Raw genomic sequence first — 26042 nt, 5'->3', positions numbered from 1 at the left:
CCTCTCACTGTCCTCCTGACTATCTGGAAAATACCTCAAAATGGCATTACCTTCAACTCAAAGCTTAAGTTAGAGTAAGAATCTTGGTTGCATGTGCTTTAAAATGTAAGTATTTTCCAATTATCTGGCAATTTGTCTTTTATCCTTCGTTACTAAATTTAACTGGGGAGCAAATGTCTCACCCGTGGTATCTCCTGTTCACAAGAACATTTTGAGTTTAACATAAGAAGACAATGAAGCCATAATGTGCTAAGAGCAATATGTGAAATATCTCCTTTTTGCTCTTTTGCTGTAGCTGTTTGTAAAGATAATATATGATCACTTGAGAAAATGCAAATGATACAGAAAATTATGAAGAAAAAAGTTTCTTTTAAAAATCACCTTAAATCTCACTGTACAAAAAATCACTATAAATATTTTGGTGAACATGCCAAATATATATGCCATGTAGACATTCAATAAGTGCTACTTTTCGCCAAAACACCTCCCCGTATCTTACTTTTTTAAAAGACTTTAGTTGTTTAGAGTAGATTTAGATTTACAGTAAAATGAGGGGGAGGGGCAGAGGTTTCCCACATGCTTCTGGATGCCACACAAGCATAGATTTCCCCATTATCAACATCACTCACCAGAACGGTATCTTTCCGAACAAGGATAAACATATGATAATATATCACATAATCACCCAAAGTCCATAGTCCACCTGAGGGTTCACTCTTGATGTTGTACATTCTATGAGTGTAAAAAGTTGTATGAGGACATATATCCATCATTATAATATCATACAGAGTATTCTCACTGTCCTAAGACTCTTCTGTGCTCTTCTATTCGTCTCCCCTTCCCCTTCCATCACCACCTCTGGCAACATTTATTTCTGGTTTTCCTTTTCCAGGTCGTCACGCAGTCGGAATCATACAGTATACAGCCTTCTCAGATTGGCTTCTTTCACGTAATAACATTCATTTAAGGTTCTGCCATATCCTTTCATGGTGTGATAGCTCATTACTTTTTAGCACTGAATAATATTCCATGCTTCATTTATCCCTTCACCTACTGAAGGACATCTTGGTTGCTTCCAAGTGTTTGCAATTATGAATAAAGCTGCTACAAACGTACATGGTGCCTGGGTGGCTCAGTCGGTTAAGTGTCTGCCTTCAGCTCAGGTCGTGATCTCAGGGGCCTAGGATTGAGCCCCGCTTCGGGCTCCCTGCTCAGCAGGAAGTCTGCTTCTTCCTCTCTCTCTCTGCCTGCTGCTCCCCCTGCTTATTTTCTCTCTCTCTCTCTCTCTCTCTCTCAAATAAATAAATAAAATCTTTAAAAGAAAAAAAAGCTGCTACAAACATCCATAGGCGGATTGTAGTGTGGACATAAACTGTTCATAATTTTAAAAAGTTACTATTTGTTTTTATAGTAATTAATCCTAAAGTTACCATTTGGTCATTGTATCTTATAAAAATGAACAGATATCACAACTAACTTAGAGGAAGCTAATAGCGTTAGCATATCATCCCTGTGAGAACAGGGTTTCCCTGGCTGAAATCTCTGTGATTTTCTCATTCACTAGAAGCTTAGGGACTGCTTTCCCCACCCCCGCCCCCGGCCCTGCCCCTGCCTCCAAGCTCAGGTTGGTCTTCCTTCCTCACCAAAAAAAAAAAAAAAAAAAAAAAAAAAAAAAAAAATTCTTATACAAACAACCTGTCCATCCAAACTCTTTTCCAGATAAACATGTGTTTCCTGCTGAGAACTAAAAAGAACCCTGCCCCATAGCTTGGCTTATTCTATTTCCCTTTCCATTTTTTTCCCCTCTTTTCCATGAGTAGATTTCTGAAGTCTCTTCCAAGCTCTCAGCTTCTGATTTTATGATTTTAGAAAAACCTTACAGGATATTAGCCATGAAGAATATGATGCCTAATCATTTCCTTCTCCAACTACATGGCTGGAAAGAAAGCAATGCTGCTCCCTCATGCTGCTGACTCAACACGATTTTTAAAACCAGTACAGTATTGCTCATTATAAGCGGACTAACTCCAAACCCAGCACTGAAGGTAAAATACCTTTATCACACAGCCAAATTTCTTACAACACTAACACCAGGGCTTTGAACCTCAGCCAGCATTTTATGATAGTTTAAAAAAAAAAAAAAGCAAGGAGGCATCTGCTTTAATCAAATGTCACTTATATCATATGGTCACTTCCTGTCAGAAGCTGGCAATTTAGAAGTGTATATCTTGGCTACTAGGTTGGCTTTTCTGTTTGTTTGCTTTTTGACAACTGCATTATGCTTTAAATTGGACAGGAACAAAATAAAATTAAAAGGAGATGGAAGAAATTAAACTTGTTTTTTTTTTTTAAACAGTGTAAACAAAGACTTGGTATTGACAGGGATTGAAACATCTGATGAACGTACATTTTTGGATTAGCAGTGAATTCCATCCTTTATGATCCAGTGTTGTTATCCCTGTGCTACCAGAAAGAGAACATTCCACCAGTCAAGGACAAATGAATTCTCTTTTCTTAAAATCCATTCAAAGGGTTCTTTCTTGACTACCATGAATAACCCAGCCTAGACTGTGAGTAAGAGTTCATACTTTCCCAGGAAAGACAGAGATGTACGTAAGAGTTCTTCAAACGGCAGGCAAAGGTATGACAAATGCCTCCAGCTCCTGGAGTATTTAGTACCAGCTCAACATGCCACACCAACAAAAGCCTGCCTATTGTAGTTTGAATTCAGAGGCTTATCATAATCTAGTAAACATGCAGTTTCAACACACAACAGCTCAACAAACTGCTAGGGCCCCCACAAAAAACTGAAGGACAGGACTCTCAACCCTCAGTTGTCTGAATTCACAAATCATTTTGGGACAAGGAGGTATTCTGCTCCACTTTGGACACTGAATAGCAGGCCATCTTTCACAATGACGTTAGTCCTCAGTCCCCACATAGGCTCCAAGGACACTCAAACTCTTTCTTCCTTCTCCAGCATATGCTTATCCAACCAACAGGTCTCGAACCTTTATCAAGTGCTGGACACTGCAATGGGAATTAGGGGTACAATGGTGAACAAAGTATGGTAACGTCTTCAACTGTAAGTCTAATGCTGGAGAAAGACTGTAAACGGCTGTTACTATGCATAGTACAACCCTCCATGGGAGTGTGGATGGGCAGGGGCCTTACCTAGATGTGGGGGAATCAGAGACGGCCTCTCTGAAGAAGTACAGTAAAGCTAAAACTTTCAGAACGAGTGAAGAAGAGGTGAATTAGGAAAAACGGGGAAGAATGTTGCAAGAAGAGGAAGCCATATGTACCCGTGTCCAGCGCTGAAAGAATACAAGGTTTAAGGAACTCCTAATGTTCACCTCCTGACCTGGTCATTCTAACACCTAGTAGCTGCCTCGACATCATCAAATACTTGCCAAATGTCTACTACTTACCAGAGCCAAGAACACCACAGGGTAGGGATAAGAGTACTCCAAGAAGGTTCTTGAATCACTATGCTGGGGTCCAGGAAGAAACTACTGGGACTCCCATTTGTTTCTCATACTCTTCAGTTCAATTCTGTGATACTTTCTAGTGTTTATAATATACACAGTACTACATATATATAACATTTACAAGAAAACATTCATATATTTGGAGTACATGCTCAACTATTGTTCACTGACCTCTGCAGGATCAAAACCAGCTTGGAGCCCACGGCTCTAGATGGATTTACATGCTAGTTGGAGAAACAAGCTACACAGAGATGAAAGGCACCAAGCCTAAGAGCTCTCTTCAAGTGTTTGAGGAGCAATGGGCGGGAAAAGTTACTTGAGGGCCGTAGTGGTCGGGGAACGTTCCGTGACAGAGATGGCATTTAATTTAGGCCTTGACAGAGGAGTAGATCTCAGACCAAGTTAAGTAGAGAGGTTAGGAGAGGACATTCCGTCTGAAAAGAGTGACATAAGCCCAGGTATGTGGGCGCTGGGAAGCAATGAGAAAACCACCTCCTCTAACACAAATGGTTCCTACTGAGTAGCAGGACAGATGACGGGACCGGAGTGGACACAAACATAGGTAGGATGGCGGGCATCTCCAGTATTAGGCTAAGAAATTGCACTTTATCTTGCCAGAAGTAAGGACAGTTACGCTTTCCTTTCTGTGCCCAGGGGCAAGCCTTCTGTGGAAATGGAAACACCTGAGCTAAATGCACAGTGAAGGTGTTCTAATTCTTAAAGAGTCTACGTTACCACAGAAAATAGCTTTCAAGGATGAGGACTAAAGAAAGATGTTTCAGAAAACTGAGATAGCTCACCACCAAATACCTTCACTAAATAACTTTCAAAGCATTTTTTTTTAAGATCTTATTTATTTGAAAGAGAGAGCATGAGCAGCAGACAGAGGCAGAGGGAGAAGCAGGCTCCCTGCTGAGCAGTGAGCCCCATGTGGGGCTCGATCCCAGGACCCTGAGATCAGGGCCTGAGCCGAAGGCAGACGCTTAACCGACTGAGCCACCCAGGCACCTCTTAAAGCATTTACTTTGAGGGAGAGGAAAATGATCCTCTAAGGAAGGTCTGAGCAACAGAAGAAAATGGTGAGTAAAAAAACCTTATAAACATTTAGGTAAATATAAACAAACAGCTGTGGAATAAGTAATAACATCTAGTTAATGGAGCTTCCAAATAAAAATAAAGAGACATCTAAAATATCAACCAATCGTACATAAGCCAGGAGAAAGGGAGAGAAAGCAGTCTAAGATCCTTATTTGCTCATTAGGATCTTAGGCCATTTTTCAAAGTGGTTGTGCCATTTTGCATTCCCCCCAAGAATATGAAAAGTTCTAGTGTTCCATAGTCTCATGAACATATAGTGTGGTGAGTCTTTTCAATTTTAGCCATTCTAGCAGTATCTTATTGTGGTTTAAATTTGCATTTTTCTACTGCCTAAAAATGCAGAGCCTATTTTCATATGCTTATTGGCCATTAATAGTTCTTCTTTTGAAAAAAATATCTGTTCAAATCCTTTGCCTATTTTTTAAAAGTTGTCTTCCATTTGTACTATAACTTTCTGATAATAGCTGTTCATTTTTGGAAAGATGTTAGCAACTGTTTTTTCCTATTAAGAAAAGAAACATACTCCTCTACTATTAATTCCATGGGAGTCACCGGAGAACTCTCACCAAGATTGTGTCCAAACTGAAGAAGACAAGGAAGGTTTCAGAAAGATTATGGTTCATTTTTACCTTTTATACATATGTATTGGTGGGGAATGGGAGGGGGCAGGTGTCAAGAAATACCCAGGCTTACGATTTAAAATTCCATGCGTATAGTATTAATCTGACTAACAAGCACAGAAAATCATCTTTTTGCCAAGTTTTTTATACCATCTCTAGCTGAGTAAGATAATCCAGTAATTTCAATATTTTAAAGTTTTAATAAAATAATCCAAATTACAATGATTCTACTTCATCTCCATTTATAAGTCCTAGCACATACCACAGAGATATTTTTTTTTCTGGCCTCTCTAGAATGGGTCTGGTTAACATCACTGTCAAGTTCTTTATTAACTGAAATACATTTGGTTTTAGCAACTGCCACTGTGATCAGTCGACTATGGCAAAGTCCTCGGGACACATATTCTAGGATTCCCCGAGGCTCTGAGAGTATCCACAATGGGCATGACTGCTCACCTTCTTCATCTGGTAGTAGCATCCTTAGCTGTTGTATGGACTCATTAAAAAAAAATCCTGAAACCCACCTTTGATCGCAAGATTAAAAACAATGGATGAGAGTGTGCCCTCTACCTGTAAAGCATTTATCAACCTTCAGCATTTGCCCTTGAGGAACATAGTATGGACTCAGTTCTACAGGTTTCTATTTGAGCTGTTGCCCAAAGCTTACCACTTAGTTCCTTAATGTGACATAGTGACTGATGAAAGAGACCTGAAGATCCTCTATGCTCTTTCTGGCCTCCAAGTTTACTTTTTCTCAGTTCCCTATTTGTATCGGATGAGAAGGTAAGAGCCGGTTTCGCTTGATCTGTAAGGAATGAAGCTTTTCATGTTTCCCTCTCTTCTCCACATCGACTGGAAACTCAGTGTAAAACTGTAGGACTTCTCCATAACAATTAAGAGACAATTCCCTCTTGCTTTAATTTTGCTTCCTTTAAGAACTATTTTTAACCTTTCACCATGAACATGCAACATGAGATGGGGGGGGGGGGATTAAACAATGGCACTCAGAATTCTTTAAACCATCTGTGCAAAAAAGAGAAAACTGCCGTTATTGAAATTTTCATCCGCCTCCTCTCTGAAAAGGGGGGATTTTAAAGAGATATTTGGGGAATAGGTTAGCTAGAAAAACAATTTTTTTAAACTTTTTAGGCAATGATTGAATCTCAGATTCAATGAAACCAGTGGAGAACGTTTTCTGTAACCAATAGACACAGAAATTTTCACTTTCCCAAAGTAAGGGCTCCCGCTAACCCAAGTGAAGCATTGTGGGTGTTGACGAGCCGGGTTAATGCGCGATTCATAGAAATAAAGTGGATCAATTCTCAAACGACCTATTTTGGTAAGGGCCGACAACAAATAGTTGTGGCCTCAAATCAGAGACTTAACAGGCTCAGTAACTCTCCGCATCTGGTGTAGACTGTAACAAGGTGGAGATTTGGAGAGGAGAGCTTTGTCTCTGCTGCTGTGAGTGCCCACACTTCCGCATTACAAACTGTCCCTAATCCACTTTGGTAAACTGCATTCCTAAAGCAGTAACTCATAAGAGATGAAAGAGTCGAATTTCCTCAAACAAAACTTTCCACATTTTCTGGTAGTCTTACGAGAAAATTCCTCCGTGAACACAAGAACGGGTAGTTTAGCTTACACTTACACTGTAAGTGTAGGTAAAAGACTGAACAGAAAAACCATTTTTATAAGCTCCAGCTTTCTACTTAAAACTGTATAAATAATAATAATAGGAGACTTTCTTCTTCCTAGTTGTGGCAAACTCTAAACAAAAACAAGTCCTTACGGGAGGAGGCCTCTTGGACTTCCTTGGGGCAAAATTACCATCTAAGACGATAAAGGAATTACCCTGGATCAAAGGGTTATTAAGAAGAGACACCTTTGATGAAAACATTCTTAGCAAGGCTGTTTGCCCAGGCTTGTGAAAGAGCTGTGAACCTGGCTTCAGTGATGACAGGGTCAGTACGAACTGAACCCTTTATTCTAGATCGTGTGTCTGGGGGCTCGAGCCCTGTGTTTCTTATTAATAAACAAGGAAATCACAGTTCTGATTTTTTTTCATGTTTTCACTGAAGGCACTGGCAAACGCGTTGCACAACAGGGAATGTGACAGCTTGGCGGTATGTGTGGGGCACGCGCACTTGGAACAGGCAGAGACATGAAAACATTCTTCCCTGTGAAAATGCCAAACGAAACCGTCCCAGGATGCATCTTGGTCTGCTCCCCACTGCCCTGCAACTCAGGTGTGTGATCAGCGCTCTCCACAAAGAGGACAGCGTGCTCATGACCGTCATTACCCTAGATTCAGAAATCCATGACTTTGGTGAAGAAGGTAGATGGAGTTGGGGATAAGGACAACAGACTCTTCAAGAGCTGAAGCTACCTGAGACCGAGAAGGGCTGCATAGCTGCATATTCCAACCTTATAATAATAACCCCAGCCTTCAGCTGAAGGCCCTCTCGAGCCCGGACCAACATCCCCTTCCACGTTTACCACCATCGCCCCCGTGACACATTCCTACCCACTCAGGGCCCTTCCTCCTGCCAGACTCTGCCCAGGTCACTCCCCTCACCAGGGATGGCTTCTCACCTTCCTCACCCGAAGCTGCCTGCAGAATCCTCCTGCCCACAGCTCTCTCTCTCTCTCTCTCTCTTCTCCTTCTCCATTACCACTGTGCGGTTCTAAGGCTCCTCCGTATGCAGCACTCCACGGAGCCTTCGCAAGCTTGCATAGTTATTCCACTCCCTGGGTATTTTTGCCCTCTATCTCAAGTAGAATAAATTTCTTAGAGCAAGATTTTATAGTTTTATATCCTCCCAGGATCTGTCATAATGAGCATCTAACACCCATTAGTGATATCCTTGCAGATTATACTGATATGTCATGGAAAGTTATAAAATACAAGTTAAAGATCCCTTGTTTCCATTTCTGGGTGTCTAGAATGCTGTGGTTCAGTGGGACTGCCCGCTCCTCAAAGGCCGTCTCATCATGGCAACTGCGTTGAGTGATTTTTTTTTTGGGGGGGGGGGGTAGTGATCTTTAAAAGGGCTTGGCCATGGAATCATGTGTGAGCATTCATTTAGGCTCCAACACAATTTATATACCTACATTTGGGCAACTTCATTCACTTATTAAACATTTATAGCAGACTTTATCTCAAACTAAATCAGAATATCTGGGGTGGGGACCAAGAATCTGCACTTTCAACTCTAAGCACCAATGGCCCAGAAGGAAGGGCACAGCGATAAATAGTTAAAATACAAAAGCAATAGTTGCCTTATCTCCAGCCTGCATATCTAGGGTACCGTAAGACCAGAGGAGGGAGCCGGGGTGGTGCCAAGGAACCAGGAGCACACGCAGAGGAGGTGATGCCGGGACTGACTCTACAGCCTGAGCGGCAGTGTGCCAGGCACCCGAGAAGCAGAAGAAACACCCAAGGGAAGTCCTTTTGAGTCACTCACGCTCTGCCAGGCTCCCAGTTAAAAACCATTCAACGGCTGCCTTCAGGCTCCAGGGCGCGCTAGTGCACCTGCAGCTGGCCCAGCCCCCACCAAAACCTCCCCACTCGTCTATCCCGGCCTGGCCCTGGGGTCCATGCCTGCCCTAATCTCTGCCTTCCCCTCCTCTCCTAACTCTCTCCGCCTACTCCCAACCAAAAGGACTTCAGGACTTGCTTTACTGACCGTTATTCAAGTCAGGGTTTGATGGTCCTCCTAATAGCATCCCCAGCACCAACACCGAGGGTCTTATCACAAAGACTCACATTTACCTGTTTAGACTGTGAACTGGGGTGTTTGCGGGGCGAGAGGTGTGGGGGGGGAGGGGCATCCCCAGTGCCCAGTATATAAGAAGCAATAAATTAGTGAATGGATTAAATCATGCTTCTATGAAAAAGTTAACAGAAGTATAAAAGAGCTTGCCGGGTTCAGGTACCTACAAATAGTTCACTACTGCTAAGCCACAGTGAGTATGAATGAGTAGTAGGAGATGAGATTTCAAAGGAAGGTTCATGCCAAACCTATTTGGGAAGAAGGATCATGACCTTCACAGATCATAGGAAGGCACTGAAAGGTTTCATACGGAGGAGCGGTGTTAGGAGATTCCCTAAGTTCTCTCAAGATAAGGCCAAGACAAACCTAGGCTATGGGGCTGCTTTGTCATGATTAAATGGAGAATACACATAGGAATGATGTATACATTATAAAGTCATATGTAAAGGTGAGACTATCTTCTGCAAGTCCTGGCTATGAAACCTATCAATCTTAAAGTGTTTAGTTTTCGGGTCCCTAAAACTGGTTGTGTATTTTGATGATAAAAGGTGACAAAAGGGTAGAGATCAGGAAATGTAGCCACTTATTAGGGCACGGTGGGGGAACACAGCATCCTGGGAAGCCATGCCCTTTTCAGAACACACCAGTTATGTTCCTGGGTCACTCATAAAACCACCTATCAGATACTGTCTACTAGAAACTGGTCTATCAGTGCTAACCTTTGTTGTGCCTATTTGCAGCTCAATGCTTGTGTACTTATCTGATGGCAATAATCCACACCAGAGATGGAAGTCAATCAAATCGATTTAACACTTAATACAAAGAATAGAAATCTTTTTTGTAAATATTCTTACAGCAAGCTTCTCCATCACAGGCCAGAAGGTGTTGCAGGAGTCTCCGTTCGCTTACCCCAGCTCTAACCCAAGTTCAAACCCAAGCTGTCCCCCTGAGCTCCTGTCCTCCACAGCCCTTGGAGGCAGTGACAGGGAGGGGAGGGGGATGGAGGGGTGTTGCAACAGGCTCTTATCAGCGTCTTCCAGGAATTCTGAGCACACCTGCGGGACTCCTGAGGCATTTCTGGTATTGGGTTTCTCAGGAGGGTTGGAGAGCCACAGATGGACATATAGATAAAATGAGTTCTGGACTCCTTTGTTCCCAAGCAATCATGTGATGTTTGAGGAAAATGAAACATTTTTCTAAGTGCCAAGAGACCACTGCAAGCAGCCGAACAGATAGTTAGGACAGGGGGTGGTTCCCCAAGTAAGGCACAAGCTCTCCACCAATTTAGCGCTGGACTCCAGCTCTGACATGGGGTTTGAGTGAGCTTGCTGGACAGACAGATGAAAGCTGAGCCCTCTAGGCACCCGTTCCCTCCTTCCTTCCCTCCCGGAGCCACGCATCTTCCCACAGATGAGAGTGACTCACTAAGCGGTATTGTTCTTTATACTAACTGACGCCCACATACCTGGGGTACAGAGTCTGCCTGTGGGACAGGCTTCATCAGCCCGGGTTCATGAGGAAAATGGGGGAGTGGCCCGTGCCAAGCTCCCAGAAACCCTCCCCTCCCAACCCCTCAACCGAAACTGAGAATGGCAGGGGAGAGGAGACCACATGCGGGCTTCCTGAAGGACAGACAAGGTCACTCACACACATGTATACAGAAGCACACATTACTCCCTAAGTATGAAGGGCAGACATGTAGAAATCCATCCAATGACCTTGAAACAACATGGTCCAAACTGGGATTCAGCTGGAGTTTGGCTGGAAGAGGCTGCAGGTGCTAGCCCACGTTTCCAGCCCTCCATGAGCAGAGCCAGTCATGGTGAGTCTCATGGAAACTAGGGTTCACACAGCAAAGATGAGCTCCATCACTGGGCCGAGGGCCGCAGGCCTTCTGCTCATGTCTGTGGCAAAACAGGACAAACTGCAGTAGCCAAATCCCAGGAGTTAGGTGGACAGCACCCAAACATCTCTCTTCCCTATTCTAATGTCCAAGTACACCAACCACGTACACCTACATACATGTACAAAACTCTTCAGTGTATATTTGGGTTCAAAACACCTGTGGATTTGTCTGATTTTAGAGTTTTGGTTTTTGGTGGTTTTTTTTTTTTTTTTTTTTTTTTTTTTTGCTTTATTTATAACTAGTTCCCTGTGTTCCCGGCTTTAAAAATGATGACCTACCCCTCTGGGATGGCACACCTGTGTAGGTCAGAACTCCACACCAGTTCCTCAAACAGTAGAGGCCAGGGACCCTACACAGGGTTCTTATGGAGGTTAATCTCACTTCCCAAACACCAGTTCCTTCTTTTTAAAAAATCAGTTTTATATATTGTATTGCATTGGTCCTTAACCAGGTGTGATTTTGCCCCTAGGGTCATTTGGCAATGCCCAGAGACATTTTTGGTTGTCACAACTGCGGTGGGGTGGTTTGCCAGTGGCACCTAGAGCACAGAGACCAGGGATGCTGCTAGATCCTAGAATGCACACCACGGCCCCCATGACAAAAGCTACCCAAACCTAAAGGTCAATCCCGCTGGAGAAGAAACCCTGCAGTATTTGGATTCTGTAGATTTCATTTGGGAAAAAAAGGTATTTTGTTGCTCAAAAACAAGTTTGAAAGCTTCTGCTCTAGGACACCTGCCTGGACCCAAAGTATTCAACAACACAGTAAAGACTCTTTTGTATTAAGCTTCAAAGTCCTAAGATAGTACAGATTTTCACATCAGATATTTGCTTTTAAATTCCAATAGGTCTAGCTCCTATAAAGAGCTAAGGCCCCATCTTTTTTTCTACTAAACCCCGGGTGGGAATCAAGGAGCTCTAGCCACTTAGTAGGACCTAACGCAAGCCTCCTACTGTGCCGGTGTAGAATCCAAATAACTTCAACCGGGGGGCGGAAGATCAGATGGAGACCGAGGGTTTGTCTTGCTGGGAAGCCACGGGTGCTGGCTCCATAGAGATCAGCTCTCCATCAGTCAGGCAGAGAGCCAGAAGTTAAATATATTGCTTCTTTTAGGAAGGAAAGTGAACAATGGCCTCTTCATTTGAAACCACAATGGGAATTTAGGAAGGGGCAGAGCATAATTCCCAGGATGGAAAATGGCTTGGGCTCCAGCGTTACAGTCACTGCTCCTGTGGGACGGACTTGAAGAGATGCTCAGCCGTTGCTGGTGAACTCCCTAATTACTAATTCCTATGTGAAACCCAGCGACTAAGTGGCACCTTTCAATGCCAAGCCAAGGAATAATCCCGATTCTTGGGTCAAGGGAATAAATACAGCTGTTTATCCTATCATGAAGCCTTCCTGATACTCGGATGGTCTCTGGGGCGTCTCTCAGCAAATGGAAGTGACAGTCCACGCTTAGGCTAATCCTTCCAGATCTAACAACATGTCACACATGGCTCTCTCTCTAAGCCTTGCTTTGTCTTCCATCCCACTCTCTCCCCTGAGGCCATTAGGAAGAGGCCTTCTTCTAGAAGGCCCCCCAGGTCCCTTTCACTCCTCACTACATGCCATGCTGAACTGTGTTTACGCGACCACCTTCCTCTCCAGGCTGTGTGCTTTTTCAAAGTAGCCTGTGTCTACTGCCTGGCACACCAGGGACTTCTTATTTAATGAACGCATGGATGAGCTTGACCTGTCAAACATGCAACAGGCTCCGAATTATGAGCTCCCCAAACTCTCCTGGGCAGGCCAGACCCTCCCGTACACCGTACGTGCAACTTGCAGTGTGTGAACAACGTCAGTGCCGAACTCGCTTCAGTAAACACAGCCGAGGAACAGGATAGACCTGTGCAGATGTTAGATCTTTCTCCAGGAACCATTCCATATGTAAAACAATTGGAGGGTGGAGAAATTCAATAAACAGCTGCCCTTTGAGGTGGCAAAAGACACACTCTCCCTTTTCAAGTGTAATCAGCGGGTCGGATGACCTTGCCTCAACCCTTTCAGCAGAGAAACAACCCTGGTGTGGCTTCCTCATCAGTCCTTAGAAGCATCCACAAAAAAAAAAAAAAAAAAAAAAAAAAAGCCCTCACACACAATAAACTGCAAACACAAACACACTTTCAACCTAGATGCTTTTAGACTATCAAGTCTTAGAAAATAAAGATTCAGGGGCGCTTGGGTGGCTCAGTTGCTTGAGTATCTGACTCTTGATTTCAGCTCAGGTCATGATCTCAGGGTCCTGAGATCAAGCCCTGTGTTGGGCTCCACACTCAGTGGGGAGTCTGCTTGAGATGCTCTCTCCCTCTTCCACCCCCCCCCCAACTCACACTCTCTCAAAAATAAATAAATCTTTAAAAAAATAATAATATGATTCAATCCACACTATAGGCTTCCCCTCCCCCTCTTCTTTTTAAGAAAACTGGCTACTGGGACCATTCCCAAGCTGTGGGTCCGGAAGTGCTGGGCCGAACACCTTATAAGGGAAGATGACTCCATGGGTACCATCTAAGAGTACAAAATATGCATTAAATTTTTTTAATCCAATTAAAGACTTCACTGAATTCATCAAATTTTGCCATTAGGTATATTAGTAGTCCCAAGAGACATGGTGTCAAAATGGCTACACTTACACAAGACTCTGAGAAATGTAGTAAAGGCCTTGATAATCAAACCAGGGTTAGAAATCACTAAGCCAGCCCATTTAAAGAATTTCCTCCAGGGGCACCTGGGTGGCTCAGATGGTTAAGCGTCTGCATTTGGTTCAGGTCATGATCCCAGGGGCCTGGATGGAGTCCTCCCTGCTCAGCAGGGAGTCTGCTTCTCTCCCTCTCCCACTGCCCCTCCCCCAGCTCGTGCTCTCTGGCTCTGTCAAATAAAGAAATAAAATCTTATTAAAAAAAAAAAGCATTTCCTCCACTGTGCTGTACTAACAACCCTAGAAATCGGGCTCTTTTGGTTCAACTGACAATGAGAGATCAGGAAAGATTGCCAAAAGGAGGGCACTAACGGGGATTCTATTGGGTAAAACTGGGGTGCAGACAACAGGGAGGAAGCTCTTCCAAAGAAGTCTACTCTGGGGACCAGTCTCGCCTTGAGAGACTGGAGTTGCAATCACTGATTAATGAAGGAGCTTGAATCCACATCCTATACTGGACCCCAACCCCTCCTTTTCAGGTATGAGGAATACTGAAAGGGGGAAGACAGGAGAAAAATAGAATTTCAGAGCCCCTATGTGCAGCCGTCATAAATGTCATATTAACTAGGTCCCTTTGATTTTCTAAGTGTAGCAGGATATGGGCTGGGAATTTTCCTCTCATCCCAGAACTGTAGCTGAGGACAAAAGACACTAAGGAGCCATACTCTAAGTTCTGAAAGCCCCCTCCCATCAGGGCTTCCTGGAGACCTCTACCCCCCAATGCACCGGTTCTGTACCACTACCCCAAAGTCAGAACAAGTCTGAAAAGTCAGGGGTGTCAGCATTAGAGGGGGGTGCAAGACTATTTCCTCCCCAACCTGAAGCTAAGGAGAGAGACTCCAAGAAAATCACTCTTGGGGGACAGGCTGGGAGGAGGAAAGGAGAGGAAGGGGAGATGGGAAGGAGAAAAGGGGATGTTAGATCTCAGGACAAGACTTCACCCTCCTGGAAGGGGGTCAAAAGGTACAAACTTCCAGTTATAAAATAAGCTATGGGATGTAATATACAGCATAGTGACTATAATTAATACTGTTTTGCATATTTGGAAGTGGCTGAGAGAGTAGTTCTTAAAAGCTTTCATCACAAGAAAAAAGAATTTTTTTGTAACTATGGTGAGAGATGTTAGCTAGACTTACTGTGATTATTTCACAATATCATATTACGTTGCACATCTGAAACTAATATCATGTTAACATGTCAATTATTCCTTAAAAAAAGAAAAGACCTCACCCCCTTCTTCACTCCAAGCGTCTGGGCCACAGCTGGGGGAGGTGAGCCAAGGAGGTCTCAACTGAGCATGACTAAAGTTTTCAAAATGATCAGGATTCAGTCTAAAACACTAATATGAGATTGCCCATCAACTGGTGAATAGATACACAAAATGTGCTATTTACATACGGTGGAATATTCTTCCGCCTTAAAAAGGAAGGAAGTTTTGACACATGCTACACCACGGATGAACCCTGAGGCCATCATGCTGAATGAAACAAGACAGTCATAAAAGGGCAATACTGTATGAGTCCACCCGTAAAAGATACCCAGAGTAATCAGATTTGCAGACAGAAAGAATGGTGGCTGCCAGGAGCTGTGGGAGAGAGGATGAGAATTTATTATTCAATGCATAGAGTTTCTGTTTTATAAGAGTTCTGCTCAGTTTCAAAAAGAGATGGTTGGAGGTGGTGGTCACACAACAACGCAAATATAATAAATACCACTGAACTGTACACTTAACATGGTTAAGGTGGAAATTTTTATGTTATGTGTATTTTATCACAGTTAAAGAGAACTTAAAAGTACTGAAGGTAGTGATGGACGTGCTAATTAACTAGGTGGTGGGAATCCTTCCACGATGTATATGTGCACCAAATCACTGTGATGCACACTTTATTTTTTTTAAAGATTTTATTTATTTATTTGACAGAGAGAGACAGCCAGCGAGAGAGGGAACACAAGCAGGGGGAGTGGGAGAGGAAGAAGCAGGCTCATAGCAGAGGAGCCTGATGTGGGGCTCGATCCCAGGACTCTGGAATCACGCCCTGAGCTGAAGGCAGATGCTTAACCGCTGTGCCACCCAGGCGCCCCCAGTGTGATACACACTTTAAATATCTTACTCTTTGGTCAACTGTACCTCAATAGAGCTGGGGAAAAAAAACAAAAACAAAAACGGAAGGTAATAGGAAAGTTATAGAATTGGCCCAATATAGTGTAAAGGAATCCACTACCCAAAGGGAAAGAAGATTTCACATAGTATAACCCAAAGTAAGTGCTGTTAAAAGAATTCCTGTAAACATCCCCAGCAAGAATCCTCATTAAATGGATTCCATGTCCTCATCTTTTATTGGCTAATCCTGTCCCCTAGCTCTCCTTCTAGCTGGAAATAAAAGTCTGGATGAAACCTCTTCCAAAAATATCATTTCTGACATAATGTCAAAGTCAGAGGGGTGGAGGTTCTGCAGATGCTTGTTAAAGTGGGAAAGGGTTGGAACCATTTCTCCTTCTACCTTCTCTTGGCCTCACTTCATACCCTCACATACCAGCGTGTTGAGTAGGTGGGGTACAGGGCTACACAACAGAATGCTAACTTCAAATTCTCTTGCTTTGGTTGGAGAGACAAAACACACAGGTGGAGGAAGTATGTGGGATTCAAGCATGGGTGTCCAGGAGAAGAGAGGTAGCAGTGAGAGAAATGGAGTAAGCAGAAGGGATTGACATGAGAGGAAAATGACGACTGGGATTGGAGCTGAAAGTGTTCAAAAGATACCACAGAACCAGGGTTCATGGGAAGAAATGAGGTCAAAGGTAATAACTGACAGTGTCTCTGAAGATGAAAGATCTTATGAGGATGGGTGCCCACTTTTAAGACCTAGAATGAGGGAAAGAGGCCCGTTAAGGACATAGGGGAAGGACAAAGAGATGGGAGCAGGATCAGAATAGTATAGCACCTCGCAGCGGGGGAATGCTTTTCTTCCTCATATTCAACAAAACATGGGAAGAGAAGATGCATGTGTTTGCTAATTCAAAGAATGGATGAACACCAAGGTGGGAGTGCCTAGCGTGTGACTGGATACAGGAAGCTGACACTCATCAGAGAGATCGGGGCTGCAGACAGAGATGTAGGGGTAGAGAGCCACAGGCAGAGTAAAATCTCCGGGTGAAAACCGAGCCTCAGGGATGTGAGTGAGAACATCAGTGGGCTGAACACTGACCCTGGAGAATACAAACTGGAAGGGGAGGGAGAGAAGCCCAAAGATACAAAGAAGGAAGAGTCAGGGAGGTGCAAAGATGATCAGTAGACTTCAGAAGTCAAAAAGTATAGGGCCGTGAGGTGGAGGGAGTGATACGCATTATCATATGCACACGAGATGTCCAGTAAGATGAGGACTCAAAGCTGCTGACTGGACTTGGCACTACAGATGTCCTTGGTGACTTCATCAAGAGCTACTTGAGTAGAATGATGGTGAGGGAAGCCAGAGAGCTGCAGTAGGAGCTGGAGGAGAAAACAGAAGGCAAAGAAGGGGAGAGAGTGTACAGACTACGCTCTCAAGACATCTGGATGAAAAAGAGGAAATGAATTGGAATTACCCATGGAGGTGCTGGAGGTCTTTTAGGGTGAGGCAGCTTGGCATGTTTATAGGTTGGGAAAAGCAACTGAGAGTAAGGAAAACAGAGAAGTAAGAGGTAGGGAAGCAAAGTCCTTGAAGAAGCATAGGTCTTTGGCTAAAGGACAACTATCCTCTGGGACGGAGGCTAAGGAATGAGAATGGGTGGGAGTGTAGATAAGGTCAGGAGCAGGATGTCGTTCTCACTCACATCCCCAGGGATCTGTTTTCAGGGAGCCTAGCTGCTTTAGTTGGTAGAGCATGTGGCTCTTGATCTCAGGATCATGAGTTCAAGTCCCTCGTCAGACATAAAGCTTACTTAAAAAAAACTTTTTAAAATATGGGGATCTGTTTTCATCTGGGGATTTCACTATGCCTGTGGCTCTCTACCCTCCCATCTAGGTCTATAACCCGGATCTCTCTCTCTCTCTCTCTTTCTCTCCCACGTGTGCCAGGGAGGTCACACCTGATATGATTTTCTTGATTACACAGGAAGCAAGGCCACCTGGTTAGAATGAAGGCACAGGGTAAATGGGAGTCTTAAAAATAATGGTGAAGTTTAGTCATCATTGAAGGGAATGAGAGAAGGAGCTGTAGGTGTTGAGGACCACCACTCAGAATTCAGAGCGGTGATTTAGGGTCTCAGAAGGAGATTAAGCAGAACCAAACACAGCAGCAAGTTCACAGTGGAACACTGCTGAGAAAAGACTGGTACATTTTGAACTTCGGAGGCATCTGAACAAGACAGAATCAGAGACTGAAAAGAAAGGGATTGGTGAGGAGTAAATACAGAGTATTTGTTAAGATACTTGGCTATAAAAGAAGAAATGGAATGGTAGCCAAGGATCAAGTGAAGAATTTTTTTCCATCAACATCACCAAAAGAGAAGTAACCGAGGGAGAGTAAGGGACTGCACAAGGTGTAGTCAGACAAGTGAGGACGCAAGAACATGCTAAGAGGGCAGAGAGAATGGATCTGCCCAGGAACAGGTTATAGCCTCTGTGAGAAGAGAGGTTTCCTTGGCAACCAGCAGAAAGGCAGACAGGAGATGGCCATACTGGGGAACAGTGGATACATACAGATGGGAGTCATTGCAGGATTTTTCTCAGCAGACTACAGAACCAGAATTTGGATGAGAAAAAAAAAAAGATGGGCTTAAAGGTATGAAGGTTTTGGAGTCCCTACAAACCCCACAAGAAGCAAAGTAGGATTTTTGTTGGGTACCTGGTTATACACAGAGAAGACCTACACCAATGGATCCAGCAGCATTCTTTGCCTAGGAGCAGCACTGCAGGATGACTGCTCAGGTCTGGCACGGGCATGGCAGGCATGAAGGAAGGTCAAAGGGTCAACTAACTCCTAGGCATCACTGACTTAGCACTGCAGTAATGGACTGGGAAGAGCTTAGGAATCAGATACATTAGTAGGGCCAGGTTTGGGTCAGGTGGATTTGGTGGGAGTAACATAAGGATTAGCAACATAAGGAAGTAACATAAGGATTGATTGAAAAACACACCATGTTTGAGATCCAACTGGCTTCTTTTTAATCGTTCATCTCTGTATTTAACTTTTGAACATATGGAATAGTTATCATAACTGTTTTAATGTCCTGTCTGCTAATTTTAAGATCTGTGTTAGTTCTGGATTGCTTATTGATTTATCTCCCATTACAAGTTGTATTTTCTTGCTTCTTCACATGCCTGATAATTTTTGACTGGATGCCAAACATTGCGGGTTCTACCTGTTGAGAGCTGGATAGTTTTGTATTCGTATAAATATTCTTGAGCTTTGTTTAGGGACACAGTTAAGTTACTTGGAAATAGTTTGATCCTATCAGATCTTGCTTTTTAGATTCGCTAGGTGGGCCAGAACAGTGCTAAGTCTAGGGCTGGTTACTCCCCACTAGGCAGCCAAGACCCTTCGGTGTACTCAACCCAATGCTCCATGAATCTTGAGGTTTTCCAGTCTGGTTAGTAGGAACAGGCATTATTCTTGGCCCTGTGTGAGCACCAGAAACAGTTCTCTCTGACCCTTTTAGATGGGCTCTTTCTCTGGCCTCAGGCAGCTTCCTTATACTGGTCAGAACTCAGTTGAATACTCAAGGGGGACACATTGTCTATCTCTGGAGTTCTTTCTCTGGTCCACTGTCTCCTTCCTGGTATTCTATCCTTTGTCCTCCAGCTGCCTTACTCTTCCTGGACTCAGATCCATCTCCTCAACTCAGGAAGTCCACTGGGCTCCACCTGAGAGAGGGGAAGAGAGAGCATCCAAGAATATGAGGGAGCTGCGGAAGGAGCAACTTCGCCACAACAGTCCCCGCCATTATACTCCATGGGCTGGAAATGGTGCTAGAAGCAGGAAGCAAGCACCCAGATCTTGACTCTGTTTGCCTTCACAGCAGCAACCCCTCCCAAAGACCCCTACAGGAAAAGAGCCTTTAAAATACCTTGGTGATACCTGTCGGTTTCCCAGAAACAGTTAAGCCTGTCTTTGGCCCTTCGGATTCATAGTATTCTACCTGCCAGCACCGCGGAGCAAAGGAAAGAGGCTAACCCGAATCCACACAAATATTGTTTTTCAGTGCACGTTCTTTCTTCCCATGCAAAAAAAATTGCAATTTTGCCTCCAAAATATGCAGGAGGCATTTTAATCAATAATTAAGTAGTAGATTTAAAATGGATTTTCACTTGAACATAACCCCATCTTTAACTCAAGACGGAACTGGCTGGTGGTTAAGCCCTAAACAAAACAAGCCAGCAAGCAGACAAACCTTGCTTATGGACTGAAACAAGGGACACCATCTGGTAATACAAAGACAAGCAAGCCTGTAAGGTTAAAACCACAAAAGTCAACACACACTTGAACTTATAAATGAGAAAGTAATTTAATAAACTAAGGCAAATATTTGGGGAGAGACCGATGCTATAGAAATATCCACAGAGAGGGAACCAACTGCAATTTGTGAATAAATAACAAAGTAAACAACCAGAGCTGCTCCAAGTAGACGGGCAGCACTTAGGTCAGGCTAGCGACCGCACGTAACAAAATCCTGATGCTAGGACAAAGGTGGGAGATAGGGGCCAACGCTGCCTGACAATTTACAATGTCTGCCCTGGCATTTAATATTCGATCCTCCAGGGATAAGAAATTAACAGTAAATAGTTCATACAACCTGCTCTTAAAACACACCTTCTTTCTGGGACCTAGAAATATCCTGTAAATATTAGCCCATTCATCTTAACAGAGCTATTGGAAGAGCACACTTATTGCAATTGTGTATCTGTGCTAAAAGAACTAGCTGACCATGGATGGGAGCTGGTTTTCAATATGATCCCAAAGAGTAAGTAAGTCACGCTAGACAGGGAAACAGACTGCTAGTCCCTATCTGTTGTCCTATCAACATTCCTATGAAGCACCCGTGGCAGTGGAGCTGCCCATGAAGAGGGCTGGTCTACACACACACACACACAGACACACAGACACACACACCAATCCATGATACAGTCAGTCCTCTCAAGGAGATGGCAGCAACATCAATCTAGGCATTATCTAGAGCCTTGAGGAGTTTCCCTTAGGGAAAAGTATAGCATTGGCTCTCATGGGCAGAGATAGGAATAGGGGCAACACATGTTTCCAAGGGCCCAGCATGCAGGAAACTGACAAAATAGTGCTCCCTTCACAGGGAGTGATCCTTCCACACATTCTCCCCACCCACAGCTTCACTGACGGTAATTCCTACCAAAGGCACTTCAACACACACGCCAGGATGTACTTTGCATCCTCCCAGAATATGACGTGAAGTTCAATTGCTGTCTAGGATTTGAAACAATGGCCGAGAAAAGGGGTTTATAGCATCATATTTTTCCCGATGCCTCTTAGATGATTCACCACAAAGTATGTGGGGTAAATTGGGTATGGATTTCCTTCTAAAATGGGCAGGCACATAATCTGCATCAGGTCCTAATACAGCCCTTTGTGGGTGTATGCATGTTTGTATGACCTCATGTAACCTTCACAATAATCCTGGGGATACATGCCACTAGCCCCGTGTTTTACATATAAGGTAACCATTGCTCAAAGCCGCACGGCTAGGAAGTACAGGAAGCAGAGCCGGGTCCCTCTGAGCTAAAGCTGATGCCCTTCCACCAGGCACCACATCTCAAGCACAGTAAGAGATCCCCAAGGGCAATTTCCAGGGGATTCTGTCTGTAAGTCTCCGTTAAGGACACGATTAACACTAACACCAGGAAATAAGCTTTGGGGCATTCAAGAAGCTGGAGGCCTCACTAAAACTGACATATTATCTAAAAAGCTTGACTTATTTCCTGGATTAAAAAACAAAAACAAAACAAAGAGTGCTCTCCCTACTTCTTCTCCAAATCTCCCCAGAATAGTAAGACTGCCTGACCCCAAACCGGAAGTGGAAGTGCCACCGGGGCAGGTTGGGATGCTGATGGTGCAAGAGAGGAACCTTTATGGTATTCAGTAAAGCACAAGAGTTTTTTTGGTTGACTCCAGCAAAGAAGTCACCCTTTCCCCTCAAAGACAATGAAAAGTGCCACCGTAGCTAGTGCACGGTGCTGACTACACACACTGAGAGAACACTCAGATCCCAACTGAGAGATGCAGACGTGGAGGTGAAGTCAGAGGGGATCCGGATGACAAGAGGTTCTGGGGAAGGTGGTGCCCTGGACAGCCCTGCCCTGTCTGAAGAGGTCACAGTGGGAAACTCCAAAAACGTTGTACAATGCCATGTACAAAACAAAACTGGTCTCTGGGCCCCTTTGTGTCCATGAGCGGTTCATGATCCCTGGTCAGAGAAAAAGGGCCAGACAGACACAGCCAGCAAATAGTCAGTACTCTGCATATCAGAGAGAAGGCCCATAAAGACTGGATTTAGGGTGGCCTTCGAGCATTCACAGAGGCAAGGACCAAGAACGGAGGCATGTGGGGGCCTCCAGTGGGGACACGGAACACCTGAAGCAGAAGCATGAGGCAGGACACGACCTGTCACAGGTCCACTTGAGCAGGGCTGTGAGACTTGTCGCTGCACCCCGGCCAACTGCTCCCACAGAGTCCTCCCTGAGGGGCTAGCGGGAAATACCAGAGTCCTATGGAATCATCACGTATTAACGTAGTTAACGAAATCGATGAGGGTTCTCTCCCAGAGTTAAGCGTCAGTCTTTGTCAGTGAATCCTTCCTAAAGTCCTCTGTTAGAAACAACCCCTCCAGGTATGGTGACCTGGGCAGATGTTTTTTTCATTTTTTTAGTTATGAAAACATCACCACAAGTTTGAGAACAGTTCCATCACCTGTAAAAGCAATCACTTCCAGAAGCTCTAGACAACCACTAATCTTTCTGCCTCCATTCCTTTGCCTATTATGGACAGTTCATATTAATGGAATCATACAAAAAATATGGAAGGCTTCATGAATTTGTGTGTCATCCTTGCGCAAGGGGCCATGCTAAACTTCTCTGTGTCATTCCAATTTTAGTATATATCCTGCCGAGGCAAGATATACACCTGGGTGGATTTTAAGTAAGCATTAAATAAGATGGTGGTACCCAGATATGGAGTCCCTTCTACAGAATGGCATCTAAACAACTTGTGTAAGAGTTACGATACCCAAACTCACCATCTGAGCTTTCATTACCAAAATCGCAATAGTGATGTTGATATAGGTAACCTTAATGCCAAAGCATAAAAACAATCACCAAGGAACAGACTGAGCACTTTTAAATTTGTCCCTTCTCTGCTTAAAACTACTCTATTCCAGCCCTCCATGTGAACGGTTGCTGTTCTCACTTTCTGAGAATTAGAGACTTCCCATGCAACAACTTATGCAATAAACACAGGTGCCAGATAAAAGTGAGATCTTGCAGCTGATGCAGATCATGAAATTGACTGACAAGCTACTTCAATCACAGCAAACCCCTGACACAGTAAATCCAGGTGTAGGTCCATCACCAATGAAGAAAAGATCAACACTAATGGAGCCATGCCCAGCCTTTGGGAAAACTGAGGACACCTTCAAATATTTCTGTAAATAACCCTCTTCATGACAGTGTTGAGAAAGTCATCATGAAGTGGAAAATGTTATCATGCCTTCAAATAAGTCAGGAAAGTACACAACTGAGTTATTTGATCTGTTTTTGGTTCTAAGAATTAGTATAAAGGTGTCAGCGTTTAGGTTACAATGACAGGAAAGGAACGGACTTTCAGAATTTCTGTCATAATTTTTAAAGGCAAAGTACCAATCAAATCTTTTAAAACATATATTTTTTAAATGTTGGCTTCCATTGTAGCTGGAATCACTCTAAATTGCCTTTCCCTGATCCCGGTTACTCTAAGAGCGGGAAATGCCTATAACTTGTCTTCAGTCCAAGGGCTGATAGGTAGCACAGCCAACATTCCCAGCCTGCTTTTACCACTTTCAAACCCGGCTTGAGTCTCAGCATTAGCACTGAGTGTTTGCAGACATTAGCAAGGCCCTTAGCCTCTGAGTCTCATTTTCTCCTCCTAAAAGCACAGGAACTGTAACCTGACCTAGCTATGTCACGGTATTTTTAAAGCTCTTAAAAAAAAAAAATTTGGTGTTTTGTCAGCTCTTAAAAGACTACACCAAAGTAATATACTCCCCTCTGTGGTTTTTTTCTACATTTTTTTTTTCAACTAGCAAACCTTCCAATCACCAAAACTCCGTTAATCACATTAGATATGATTTGGGATACAACAGGGGTGCCGAAACTTGGTCAACCTTTAGAACCAACCAAGGTGTTATTAAGAATCTGTTTCTCTGGTCTCTTCCCCCGAGATTCTAATTCAGTCTGGGGCCTGAGAATCCTTATTTTTCGAAATTCTCAAGTGATTTCATTGCTCTAGAATAGATCCTCTCTTGTCATCTCATAGTTTTAAAGGCCCTATTTTCAGTAATTGATAAATCCCAATCCAAGGACTCAGATATTGGAAGTACACTCATTTACAGAAAATGGGAAGTATCATCAAAATTCAATATGAACTAAGCTTCTGAAAGTTATATACTAAGTCCCTACAACGTGCCCAGACCAAGCTCCAATCTATTTACTTCCCCAGATTTTTATCAGATGTATCACTAACACTTATTAAAGCTTCACAACAAATGATAGTTCCCACCAAGTTCAAGAACAGAAGACTCCAGCTAAGCCTAAGTTTTCCATGTTTTAAGTGGGTGAGGTGCATAAGAGTAATTTCTTAACAACCCACAAACAGAATTAAATTATAGCTAATTATATTGAGAGGTGCATGAACTTGTTATATATCTCCAGTCGATTTGAACTTTTAATGCTTACTTAAGCTGTGTAATGGATCCTAATTTAGCTAGAACAATCACAATGGAGTTCACAGAACTTGGGAAAGTCTTCATGATGAACTTAAAAATAATTTAGGCTTTAGCAACTTATATCAAATCATTGTTGTGGGGTTTTTTTGTTTGTTTAAGATTTCATTTGAGAGCAAGCGAACAAGAACCGGGAGGGTGGGGGTGGTGTTTGGAAGGGGGCAGGCAGAGGGAGAAGCAGACTCCCAGCTGACCACGGAGCCTGATGTGGGGCTTGATCCCAAGACCCCAGGATCATGACCTGAGCCACCCAGGCGCCCCACATTAAATCACTGTAAATGGATGTAATATGGTGCTCTTGAAGACCCTAACCAAAGGGGAAAAGATTATGCTCAATCAGCCAGCATCAAATATAGGTGAACTTTACCAAAACAACAAGGCATGTTCCGGAATAGGGCAGTGACATTAACAGGGTGCTGACCTTGTGCCGGCGATGATGCAGGGCACCTCCCCAGGACCTCATAGCCCAGCCACAGTCCTAGAGGCAACTCTCACTCACCGACCATCCCCCCACCCCCCACACACAGACTTAGGGTCTTTGTACTTCCTGTTCCCTCTTCTCCCAGACGGGCCCAGGGTCCACTCCCTCCCTCCCTTCAGATCTCTGGCTCAAAGGTCATCTGATATGAACAGAAAACACATACAGCCCTGCTCTGTGTCCTGACTCTGACTTATTTTTTCACTTACCACTTGGCATATTACATTAATTTATCTACTAGTTTGTTTCCTCCCACACAACAAAATTTGAATTCTGTGATAATAAACCAGTGTCATTAATAAGTCCATGTATACACACTTCACATGATGTCACACGTAAACACTCTCTGTGTGTATATATGGATAGTCCTTTTGATCCACTGGACTCAAGTGGTAATAATTTAGTAGTATTGCTCAACCGATACGTTTTGTAACCAAATGTAAATTCATAGAGGTAGAAACTGATTTTCTCCAAAATAATTTGAGAAATAAGTCGCTACTTAGAAAAATCCAAGGCAGCCTATGACATATGCAAAGAAGGTGCCTGCAAACCGAGGCCACTGAGCCCCCACCCACACACTCATACTCTCGACCTCCTGCAGGGAGTCTTTCAGCATGGACTTGAGACCGTAGAGAGAAATCTCAAAACACCAGAATGGAATCTTTTTTTTTTTAATGATTTTTTATTATATTATGTTAGTCACCATACAGTACATCCCCGGTTTTCGATGTAAGGCTCGATGATTCATTAGTTGTGTATAACACCCAGTGCACCATGCAATACGTGCCCTCCTTACTACCCATCACCAGCCTATCCCATTCCCCCACCCCCCTCCCCTCTGAGGCCCTCAGTTTGTTTCTCATAGTCCATAGTCTCTCATGTTTCATTACCCCTTCTGATTACCCCCCCTTTCTTTATCCCTTTCTTCCCCTACCAATCATCCTAGTTCTTATGTT

At 43.6% G+C, this 26042-nt stretch overlaps 1 protein-coding gene and 1 non-coding gene across 4 annotated transcripts in view; both read right to left on the bottom strand.

Annotated features, from left to right (window-relative positions):
• PRKCH (protein kinase C eta) overlaps positions 1 to 26042 on the bottom strand; it is a 367061-nt gene that overhangs the window by 114494 nt on the left and 226525 nt on the right. The gene's annotated exons all lie outside the window — the stretch shown is intronic.
• Positions 22644 to 22750, bottom strand: LOC123800762 (U6 spliceosomal RNA). Its single transcript, XR_006782011.1, has one exon. It is a non-coding gene; the product is annotated as a U6 spliceosomal RNA (small nuclear RNA).

This window comes from Ursus americanus, chromosome 26, assembly GCF_024610735.1.
Source record: "Ursus americanus isolate L20-20 chromosome 26, mUrsAme1.1.p, whole genome shotgun sequence".
Taxonomy (NCBI): domain Eukaryota; kingdom Metazoa; phylum Chordata; class Mammalia; order Carnivora; family Ursidae; genus Ursus; species Ursus americanus.
Note: the sequence above shows the minus strand (reverse complement) of the source record. Positions and strands in the feature narration are given on the sequence as shown.